This window comes from Enhydra lutris, unplaced genomic scaffold (assembly GCF_002288905.1).
Source record: "Enhydra lutris kenyoni isolate GAN:26980312 unplaced genomic scaffold, ASM228890v2 scaffoldscaffold25, whole genome shotgun sequence".
NCBI lineage: Eukaryota > Metazoa > Chordata > Mammalia > Carnivora > Mustelidae > Enhydra > Enhydra lutris.
Genome location: NW_019154109.1, coordinates 11236574 through 11249106, shown reverse-complemented (window position 1 = coordinate 11249106; position 12533 = coordinate 11236574).

Genomic DNA, 12533 nt, shown 5'->3' with positions numbered 1-12533 from the left:
GAGAGAGGAGGAAGCAGGCTCCCTGCTGAGCAGAGAGCCCGATGCGTGGCTCGATCCCAGAACCCTGGGATCAAGACCTGAGCCAAAGGCAGAGGCTTTAACTCACTGAGCCACCCAGGTGCCCCCATATTATATAATTCTTGAAAATAAATAATAAAATCACAAAAATGTATTAGGTGGAGTTAAAAGAGAAATTAGAGTAAAATGGTTAAGAATGCATATATTTAAACAGAAACACTTAGAAGTAATGAGGTGAACTCAGATGTAGGAAATTAAAAAAAAAGATAAATAGAACAAATCCAAAGGGAGTAGAAACAGGAAAATAAAAATTCAGAAACAAATTAATATGTGAAAAATAAATTAAGAGATTCAATATAGCTAAAAAGTTGGTTACTTCAAAAGATGAATACAACTCTTTCTGAAATTTGGCCAAAACACACACACACACACACACACACACACACACACACACACGAAAGAGAGAGAGAGAGAGAGAGAAGAGAAGAAAAATATTTTAAAAATAAAAAAAATAGAGAATATGAACTACTTTTAACCAATAGATTTGGCATATTGATAGTGAAGTAAATTTGACAAATTGAATGATTTTATCAAAAACTGGTAGTTACTAGAAATTATAAAAAGAAATAGAAAACCTGAATAAACATGTAATGATTAGAAAAGTGGATTCAGTAGTAAAATTATCCACAAAAATAAAATGAACACACAAAATAAATAACAACAGTAAAAATCAGACCATAATTTTATAGCATGTTTTAACCAACATTCTAAGGACATATTATCCTAAATCTGTAAAAATTCTTTAAGATGATAGACATTAATTTTATTATGATTGTATAACCTTGATTACAAAAAGCAGTTTTTACAAGTTTATAAAACTGCAGATTACATCCATCATTAGTTATTAGCAGATATATCAGTAGCAAAATAGAACAAAAGCAACCTAAATCCTTCAAGGTATTAAAAAACTGGTCTATAATGATCAAATTAGGTTGTTTCAAAGAATAAAAGACTGTTTTGACACTTAAAAATCTGTTGATGTGATTTATCACATTAACAGAATAAAGAAAAAGATGACAAATGATTCTTCTCATTCAATGCCAAAAAGGACTTCAGTAAAATTAAAGTCATATAAAATCTAAAATATTTGATCAAGCAAGGACATTCCTAATTAAAAAAAAAAAGGTATTGATCAAAAGTCCTTAGAAACTCCATATATAATGATCAAACATTAAAGCCTTCCCTTTGAAAACAAATAATTTAAGGTGCTTAGATAATCACTTCTTTTCGATATTGTCCTCCACGTCTTTCAAGTACAGCAAGACAAAAAGAGCATAAAGATTAATAAAGATGAAGGAAGCAAAACATTATTTTCAGGTTATCTGTCTTTTCATATGAAACATAAGAGAAGATAGATAAATTTTGGGGATTAGAATAGTGTTAGTGAATATAAGAGCCTATAAAATAAATTTCATTCTTATATACTAGCACCAAATAATGATGGAAACAGAAGTACATAAACTATAATATCAGCAGAAATAAATTTGATGAGGATTAACTCTATCAGAATATAATTTTGTAGGCATATTTATAAAGAATGGAGGGCCTCAGGGCAGTCTAATTAGATGTAGGAAAACCAAGTTAGCATTTCAGATCATGAAGGACCATTTCATAAACAGTTTGGGACAACTGAACATATTTTTAACCAAATATCCAGCATATTAAAAATTAATCTAGAATTAGATCTTAAATATGAAAGAATCTTTAATGTTTATAAAATACATTCATCCAAATATCTTTATAATTTCCCTAAAAAAAGATTTTTTCAACAGCACAAGAAGTGAGAGCAACAAAGAAATTATTAATACACTTTTTTTTACATTTAAATTGACGGGATAAAAGGGAGAGGAGGGATGTGAGTGATGTGAAAATTCAAGTTTACACATAAATGTAAAGAAATGAAAATACCATGTTTAAAATATAATAGGCAAATCTGACGGTTATCTTCAAAATAAAATCAGATTGTTAAAAAAATAGGTCTCCTTTGCATAATCTGCATAATCAGAAGATTTTTATAGCAAATAGTTGTAAATCTTTAGACTATAAAAAAAACTGTGTTCCAAATACTAAATACTAAAATTACTTGCGTGCATGTGTTGCGTGCATGTATCAATTTTTAACAAAACTGAAAAAATATTCTTGCACGAGCAGGGACCCACGAAGTACCCTATTTGAGTACCTCTCTAAACAAAACCTCAAAAGTAATTTTTTAACAGTTTTTTAAGGATGAAAAACTCTCAAGATGTCAAAGGTTTAGTGGAGATCTAAAAACTGGTGTTCCCTATTGTATATATTAGTCTAATGTATCAAAAAGTAATTACTTTTTCAATAAGCTTATAAAACCATCATAGGCCAGGTTATATATAGCAGAGTACATAATACAAAAAATAAAAACATGCGTGTGTTCATCCACACACAACCCCCCAAAAATATCAAATTAAATATAGTGAATTCAGTTACTTATTAATATATTAATAACATACAAAAAACCCGAGCTTGCCAAAAGCAATTTTAACATATGAATTCAGAATTGTATTTGACACCCTTATGTGAAACCATAAATAAAAACAATACTATGATAAAGTAAATGTCATCAAATCACGCCTTCTGAGTAAAAATACCTTTAAATAGAAATAAAATAATCCTTTTTAAATATTAAAAGAAATAATATCTACTTTAAAACATCTTACATGTGGTAAAAACTGAAGGGACATGCGGTAGACCCCATTATTTTATATAATTTGACTATTCAGGGGCGTCTGGGTGGCTCAGTGGGTTAAGCCTCTGCCTTTGGCTCAGGTCATGATCTCAGGGTCCTGGGATTGAGCCCAGCATTGGCCTTTCTGCTCAGCAGGGAGCCTGCTTCCCCTCTCTCTCTGCCTACTTGTGATCACTGTCTGTCCAATAAATAAAATCTTTAAAAAACAAACAAACAAACAAACAAAATTGACTATTCAATTATTTTAAATGTTACTGTACAAGTGTTTTAATGCCTTCTTTTTTCTTTTCTTTTTCATTTTTTTCTCTTATTTTCCACTCTCCGGACTCCTCAGTGGTATCTTTTTGCCCTTCACCCTCCACCTGGGCAACCCATGCTTATAACCTCTGAGTGGATCCTTTCAAACAATGTTGAAAAGTTTTTGCTTCTCGCTCTGTCTCAGTCTCTATGTTTATCTCTGTAGATCAAGTACTTAACTAGATACTTATTTAGTTAATTATCTGAAAACATACTTACCTGTTGGCCTCATTTTGAGTCCAGACAGAAAACAGAAACCATACCAGCTACTTTAACACAGAGAATTTCATATGAGTAACTGCCCAAAAGATGTAAAATCATGATGTTAACACAAAAATGCAATAAGAAGAATATTAACATATCAGAGAGGTATTAATTACAGAAAGCAGCATTCCTACAGCTGGGGAAACAGGAAAACTGTTGAAATGAGTTAAGGAATAAACTCTCTGGCAGGAGAACAGCATGGAGGACAGTGTTAGCTGAGCTTGAAGGAAGGGTCTTCTGAGGCTGGGACCAGGTCTCTGAGGAGATTGCCAGCTGATGAGGTAGTAGTCCCTGAGTTAGGTGAGCCTGATTTCATGAGCTTTAGAAACTTGCAAACTGTGTTCAACTGCTGATACAGAAGGGGACTGCTGATGCCAGGGGAAGAAGTGTAGGATGTACTCAGAAATCAACAAACAGAAAATACACAGGGAACAAACAGCAAGTTTTCATCATTTATTGGCCAACCCAACATGTGACACCTGGCACATTAGAAATGCAGTTTGCAGAGTCTCAGCTCTAAAGTCATAAAGTAAACTCCAGAAGTTTAGCTTTGGAGCTGAGAGGGAATAATTTTGTAAGTGGCACTGTCCATCCTTCAGGTCCCACAGCATCTATATGCACATTTCCATTAAAAACAAACAGGGAAGCTGCTGTTTTCTTGCTTCTGGCTATTTCTTTGTCAAAAAACAAAACCAAAACCAAACACAAACAAACCAAACAACTCAGCAAGCATGCATACAGCTCCAAGTTCTGCACAGCAAAAATTTCTTTCACCTTTCTTCTCCAGGGCCACCCGTGAGTGATGCTACAAGGTGGCAGCTGTCCTCTTCTGGGGTGGTGCTCGTGCATCCGAGTAGGATGCCATCTGAGAATTTCTATATAATTATTTAGAAAAAGTATAAATGAATAGATAATGTTTACTAGAAAACAAGTTAGTCATAGCTCAAAATTATGCAAAAGAGTCACAGATAAACACTAGTGTTGTTTGTGCAGATTTGAAATAAGGCTGTGGAAAACTGTGAAGTTGAGTAATAACAGAGTATACAGAGTCCCTCAAATTCTTTTTCCCCACCTACAATTTAAGTTAGCATAGATGAATTGCCAGTGTCTAGTAGAGAAGAATCCCACTCTCTGTTTAGCATGGCAGAGAGTAGGGAGCACCTGTAATCACAGGACAATTGGAGCAAATAGCCTTGTTAAAGAGAGGGACATTGAAGACCAGTAGCTGGGTTGACACTCATACCTGCTGAACCAGTTCTAATTAAATAACCTAGAGGAGGAGGGGAAGAGCGTATGGGATCATCTAGATTTGCTTGCCCTTATTCAACTCTGCCAAATGTATTAAAAACTTAAATGAAAATAAAAACATAACATAAAGAAACTGAAAAAAAAAAAAAAGAAAAAAGATAAATGACTATGTACATACCTTTGAGTGGGAAAGAACTTTGTGAGTATAATACACCTAGAGAGCCAGTCATGTGAAAAAAGATTTAGAGTCTTCTAAATCAGCAGATGCCTCCTTTATTAGATGAAATATTGTTAGGATATACTGAAATCTATACAGCATTATGTATTTGTGGTCCTTTTCTCTAATTTTCCTAATTTTCTTTGACTAGTACATATTTCTCTTATTATCGTGGAAAATAAAATGGTCATTGTTTCCTATATGGTTTTGATTACCGTGTAAAAATTATTTGTCAGGTAAATATTGTTTTTCAAGCTTGAAGAGAATAAATAATTCTTATGTTGCACACACTAAGCATAATTTTAAACATTAAAAATGATCAGGATATTCCAAAAATGGCAATTGCAAAGGAAGGAAAAGTTAAAAGCAATATAAATTGGCATAGTTAGCCTATTATTTTAGAATCTGCCCAACACAAATTGGACTGGTATTCACTCCTTGGAAGATTGTCCCTGTTTCTTCCCACTCCAGCCATATGGAGAGAGCCATATGGTTGTAATTGCCTTCAAATCTTTTCTTAAATGTCGCCTTATCAGGCAAGTCTTCCCTGACCATCTTATACTAAACATAACATCTCTCCTTTGTTCTTCATGCCCTTTACAGTTTTATTTTTTGTGATAACATATGACAACCTGACACATTATTTTATTTGCCTCTTTCTTTGTGCTCCACTAGCTTAGAATTGGAACAGGGACTGAGCTTTATTATCTATTTTATCCCAAGTGAGTAGAAGACTGCAGTGGATGTGATAGGGCTCAACTAATATTTTTGAACATTTGACGAACATGAAAATTGTATCCTCACTGACTACATTTTAGTTTTGAAGAGGTCACATGAGTCAGAGTACTTTCAAGGCTTTCCTCTACTAAGGAAAGAAGGGCTGTTGAGTGTTGTGATGGTAACAGAGTGAGATACTGAGTGACTGACAACCCACAACGATGTTCCCAATATTATGATAAAGAATGGTCGAAAATAATGAGACTGACCTATGGAAAAACCAAAGATGTTCGATTAAAGAGAAAGTCCAAGTGAGAATTGAGTTTCTCATTCCAATAATACTTAAATCTGTGCCTTATGTGCCACTGCCATGATTTATTTATATGAGCAACATATTTTCCTTGTGCATACTTATAACATTTGACTTTCTGTCACTTTCCACAAATACGTAGCTTACTGATTATATTAGAATTATATAATATACTACAAGAATGTAAAGTTGTAAGACTCTAAATAATTCTTAATAGATTTTAAAATAAAAATTAAATTAAAATTAAGTGAAATCTATAGAAATAAAATAAAATAAATAAAATAAAGGAAGAATATTGAATTTTAAGAGATAGAATTATTATTCTCTCAAGTTTGATTTTATCATCAACTTGTATCTCCTCTTTGTTAGTGAAAGAGTCTGACTCCAGAGCAGCTTTAGTTGAGGTGCTAGGAAAAGTTCTAATCCTTTCTGAACTAGTTCATGTAAAGTCCATGAGAAGAGCTATTAATTATTGTTTCTTCATTGTCTAAGTATTTCTTTAAATACAGTATGTACTTATTGAATCTTTACACCTCAGCAATTACAGTTAATTTTTAGAGGAAATCTCTGTGAGATGGTGTTTCTCTCTCTCTCTCTTTCTTTCCTTTAATTTATAATCTGAATAAAGAGGAAAACTGAGGATATGTGCTTTCTCTATCAGGTATAGAAAAGAAGAGTAGTTTAAGCCTTTTATGGTGACTGTTCTTTTCCTTATAAAATCAAAGATGAAAATAGCTTCATTGATCAGCACCAAGATATTTTGTAGAACATTAAACATCTCAATTATCAGCAATAAATGCAGAGATGTCCTGATTACACATTTAGTGCTATGCAATTTACTCATCAAGATGCCTCTTATAATTAAACTAATAATCCTTCTAATCATAGGATATTTGATTTACCTTTGTAATTGAGAACTTTACATAAAGTATGGCACACAGTAGGCATTTGGGAAATATTTATGACATTGGGCTGTGTTGATCACTAACAAATTTTTTTAGGAAATTTTAATTTTAGAACAATGTTTGAATTATAGAAAAGTTTAATACTATAATGTAATAGCATAAATTATCCTCATATATCCACACCCCAGCTCCCTATTATTAATATCTTATATTAGTATAGCACACTTATTATAATTAATAAACCACTATTAATACATTATTATTTGCTGAAGGTCATACTTTATTCAGTAGATTTTCTTAATATCTTTTTCCATTCCAGGATCCTATTACTGCATTTCATTTAACTATCAGATCTCTTTAGTTTCCTCTAGGCTTTGATAGTTTCTATAACTTTCCCTGTTTTCAAAGACCTTGATAGTTTTGAGGACTATTGGTTAGATATTTTGTAAAAATGTGCTTTTATTGGGATTCTTTTCATGATTGGACAGAGTTTTGGATTTGGGGGAAAAAACACAGAGATAAACTGTCTTTTTCATCATATCAAGAGTACATACTATCAGCATGACTTCCCACTATAGATGCCAACCATGATAAGTTGTTTGATGTACTTGTTTGCCAAGTGTATCTACCCATCGATAGAGTTGTTTCATTGATAGATGAGTTTTGGTATGCTCTGCTTTTGCTTTCATTGAGTTCAAAATATTTTCTAACTTGCCTTTGGTTTCTTGTTTGAATCATGGATTCTTTGACAGTATGTTGTGTAATTTTCAATTACTTGGATATATTCCAGACATGTTTTTGTTGTTGGATTTGAATTTAATATTTTGTGATCAAATAAACTTGTCTGTATAATTTTGTCCTTTAAAATTTGATGAAATGTATTTTTGCTTAGAGGATAGTCTATCTTGATAAATGTTCCATTTATTATATATATATATATATATACACACACACACACACTGTACATATATATATGTATGTATATATTCTATACACATGATTTAGGGTATATTTTCATGTAAACATACACTAAGAAACATCATGTTCCTTAATGGGAGAGGTGTTAAGTCTTCTGATTTCTTAATTATTTTTTTGTCTGCCTTATACTATCAATTACTGAGAGGAGAATGTAGAAACTTCCAACTATGAGTGCCCTCTGCATTTACTTCATTGACTTTGTAGCTTTTTAAAAATGTTAGGAAAATCACCATATTCATGGTTGATTAGGATCTAGATTTCCTTAAGGTTAATGACACTGTGTAGCACATGATATATTTGTTAATGGAGAAAAACACATACACACACATCATAATAAATTGAAATCCATGATGCAACCATTGAACAAGTTACCATAGCTCCTCCAAATCATTAAATATATGAACTTAAATTTTTTCTCAATGTGAAGTTTCTATAAAATAAATTATGCTATCAACAATCATTTATATATGAATGACAAATATATGAAATATTTTATGTGAGCCCCTGAAGATCTAATTATACTTTATTTATTTTTGTGGCTAATGAGATAGGGACTGGCAAAATAATTGCTGAATACAAGAATAAATATTAAATCTCTAATTTAAAGTGTGGAGGGTACATAAACCTTTACCCATAACCCCTATATTTTATTCAAATTCCAGCAGCAAAATTCCTATTTGTAAATATACTTAGATGTCTGAACTGCCAATGACTTCTAGACCTTAGTCACGACCTGTTTCATACTACGTAATTCTATCAAATATACTTTCTATTTTCACGTTACCTTATCCTTATTCTAAAACTTTTAATGGTTCTTTCTTATCAGCCAGAGAAAGAACAAATTCCTTTTCTTAACTTTCTGAGCTCCTCAGTCTTGACCCAATCTTATTATTATTTCACTTCACTTTTTTCTACTTCAATTTCCTCAATTGTAAATTGGGATTTACAAAGTTTCTTTCTTCACCCTACATCTAATTGGAAGAAACACCATGTCACAGAATATATCTCCTAGTCTTTATCCTGGTTTCTTTCTCTCTCTATCGTTTTATCACTATATAAAATACTTGACATTTATATGTTTAACAACCAAAATAAGCTAGGATACGCTGCCATATTTAAAATCAAACTGAAAAATCCCAGGGCTTAAAGTAACAAAGGTTTATTTTTCAGTCATGTCATGTATGTATTAATGGTCAGCTGGATTCATCTCTTGGTTTTCATTACCCTCACTCCAGACCCAGGGTGAAGGAGCACCACTATCTAGTGCTTTTCTAGTCTCAGTTCTAAAACAAGAGTGATTGTGACAACATGTGCAGTGGCACTTAACTTTCTGTCCAGAAATGACAAATCACTTCCACTTGTATTTTATTGCCCCAAGTAAATTACATAATTGTGAACAGGTCAAATGATTATTATACATTTTGTATATTGCCCATCTTTCTCACAAGCTATCAAACTCAATTAAGGTAGGAAGCTTTTCTATTTCATTTACTCTGCTATGACCTGCTCCTACAAGAGTACTTTATATATGGTTACCTCTAAATAAATACTTGCAGAATACACATATTTTAATACATTGTTCATAAAATAAAATTAATCAATAGTTCAAAGTATTTAGAACACTATCTGGCACATAGAAAACATTGAATAATGTAAGCTACTCCTATTCAATGAAACAGAAACATATATATTAACAACTACTATTTACTGATTTCAGCCATAACTACTTTGTATCTTCTGTTTGGTAGGTAATGTGGCATGTGTGTGTGTGTTTGTGTGTGTGTGCATGTGTCCTGGCTTTATTGAAATATGATTGGCAAAAGATTGTATGTATATTTTTAAGGTATACAGTGTGCTGTTTTGAGTATACCTTGTATAAAGGTGGAAGGATTTTTTTCATATTGATTTTTCATTTCTTACAAACAAAAGGTAGGATCTCCTTCCCTGACTCTTCAGTTCAGGCTGGGTTTGTGACTTAATAAAATGTTCATAAATGACATTGTTACAGTCCTACCCCTAGGTCTAAAGCACCTTACAAGCTTCTCTTCTTGCTGGAATATTGCCTATGTGATAAGAACAAACCCAGGCTAGCCTGCTAAATGATGAGGGGCAAGTGTAGAAGAGGTGTACATCCAGCCAGAAAGCTTCTGACCTCCAGATACATGAGATAATCTCCTCTCGGTTGAATCATGTACATCCCTGACAGCACACTACAGATGCATAGGATAAACCCAAATGTGACCAGAAAAATAGCCTAAATTCTCTATAAGGATTGAGTGAATAAATGGTTGTAGTGTTAAGCCACTGAGTTTTGAGATAGCTATTACAAAACAGATAACTATACATAAAAAAATACAATAGCCATATGATGTCCTGAGACATCACACAGGAACCTGGCAGTACAAGTTGTCATACCAGAACATGGGACCCCTGTCCCCTCAGCTCTGAGATTTTAAGACTTATGATTAGAAGAAGCCCTAGCCTCTCTTTTGTTGGAATAAGAGATTAGGGCCAACAGATTATAACATAACCAAATCTTGGCTTATAGCCAAGGCCCAAAACCTCTACTTTCATTGTTGAGAGTGTACTACCCCCCATCACTTGAAATCAGTAGCTTGAAGCCAATGCATCTGCATAATGTATTTGAATAAGAGTTTTGGATCTGATCCAATACCAGTGTTATTACTAATATTGAAATCATTGGACTGATTTTAGGACATTTTAGTACATTATTAATGAATTTTTACTACTTAAAATGTATTGGAAATGTATGGGAGTTTTTAGAGTAGAAAGAGTAGTAATTACATTTTAAGATTCCAGAGGTGTTGAAATAGATGAGAAAAGAATGAAAACATTCAAGGGGCCTCAAAATGAAAAATTTCAGCAAAACCTTAGATTATTAAAGATTGCAACTTCAACTCAACATTTTTCACCTAAATACATGATTTTTTAGCAAATTTTTGCTAAGAATATTAAAGTTCTGGTGTTAAGAGGGTTAAACAATGGATATTTATAAAATAATATGGAAAGATTCCTTTGCTTATAAAAATTAATAAGCAATTGTTATACAGTATGACCAAAATTGGCTTTGTAATTTAACTAATTTATTTTTTTAAACCCTAGAAGGATATTGTATATAATTTATAATTTAAAAAGTAGAAGAATCAACCACAGAAAGGAAGTCATAAAAACTGAGGGAGAGCATGCACAGAGAAATGAGAAAGAGACCATGGAGACTGAGTGAGAGAGATATTATATTATGAAGCCAACAATAACTATTTCTGAGTTAGTGAAGATGAATGCATAGAACTTACATATTGAATTGGGGGAATTTGGCAGATAATCATTTTATAGTGAGATTAGGTTAAAAATTCAATATGAGATAGAGTTAAAACTGCTGGGTAAGTAAATAATAGCATATCTTAGGTCATTAGTAGACAAGAGGGTTTTTAAGAGTCTACAAATTTTTTTAATGTTCTTATTGTTAAAACAGTTAAACTTTTAAAGATCTATTATATTCCTTTTGACTTTATTCAGTTTTTAAAGTTAAATTTTAAAGGAAGAAATAGTATTTTGAAAATAATTTTGTGATTTTACTTAATGGTGTATTTTAAAAGAACTTCTAGATTCCTCATCCAGTTGCTTTGTAATAATACAATTGTTCTGTTATAAATGATGCACTAGCTCTCAGAATACATTATTTTCTAAAGAAATTGGTCTATGCTAGTAAGAGAAGCAGGGTTTAGTGCAAAGCAAAATATGTATTTCTCTGAAAATTGTTCTCAGATACGAAATAGTGAAGCATCATGATTCACTGGATACAGTAATTATATGACTTCAAATAACATGTTAGTATTAAAAATACTCTCTACTACCTGAAAATGAACAATTTCCATTTTATCTCATTGTCACGTGTAGACATTTTTTGTAAATTAAAGGATGTCATGTAATAACAGCTGAATTTGTAGATGTTAGAAAAATGTGTAAACTTGTAGTAAGCATTTTCATCAAGCTGAATAAATGTATCATACATTTTCTGTTTAATAGAAAATAGGTTTGCCCCCATTAATGGTTCATTACTGTGCTGAACATTTTATTTCATTAACATCATGTAATGGCATTTTTGTGTCTTACCATAAATTTTGTAGGTCGAATAAAATATAAGTGATTAAAAATAAAGATGAATTTTAAATCAGTGCCTAGCACATTGCCTAGCATCATAGACATTCAATAAATTCTGAATATTTCATTAATCACCAGAATTACACTCCATTCTTAGTTACTTTATAGGAACTATATATCTGTATCTTTATGTTTGCATTCCAGAAAATGTTTCCTTAATTAGAAATGTGATGTTTCAGCTTTGTTTATTGAATCCTCCCAAAATATATTGTATGAAAGCAAAGATAAATAAGCAAAAATAAACTAGCTTTCTGCATATGTTACACCTAAAATGTAATCACATGCTATTTTATATTTCTCATTCTGAGAGGCAGTTTTTATCCTTTATTTCACAGCAAAGAATTAAACAAGTTAAATGATTTTTTCAAAAAGATTCACCTACTTATTTTAAGGGGAGGATTTTGGACTGAACCACCATTTTATATCTCTAATGCTTCTTACTCTTTATAAAATAAGTTGTTTATATAAGAATTGGAAGAAGAGTATACCCAATTCCCCTCAAATTATATATGAAGCAACACATTTAAGAAAGATATAGCTAAAAAAAATCAAGGAACTCTAGGAAATGCTGACTTTAATAAATTCTCAAATTGATTTTTAAATAATTATGAATTTTTA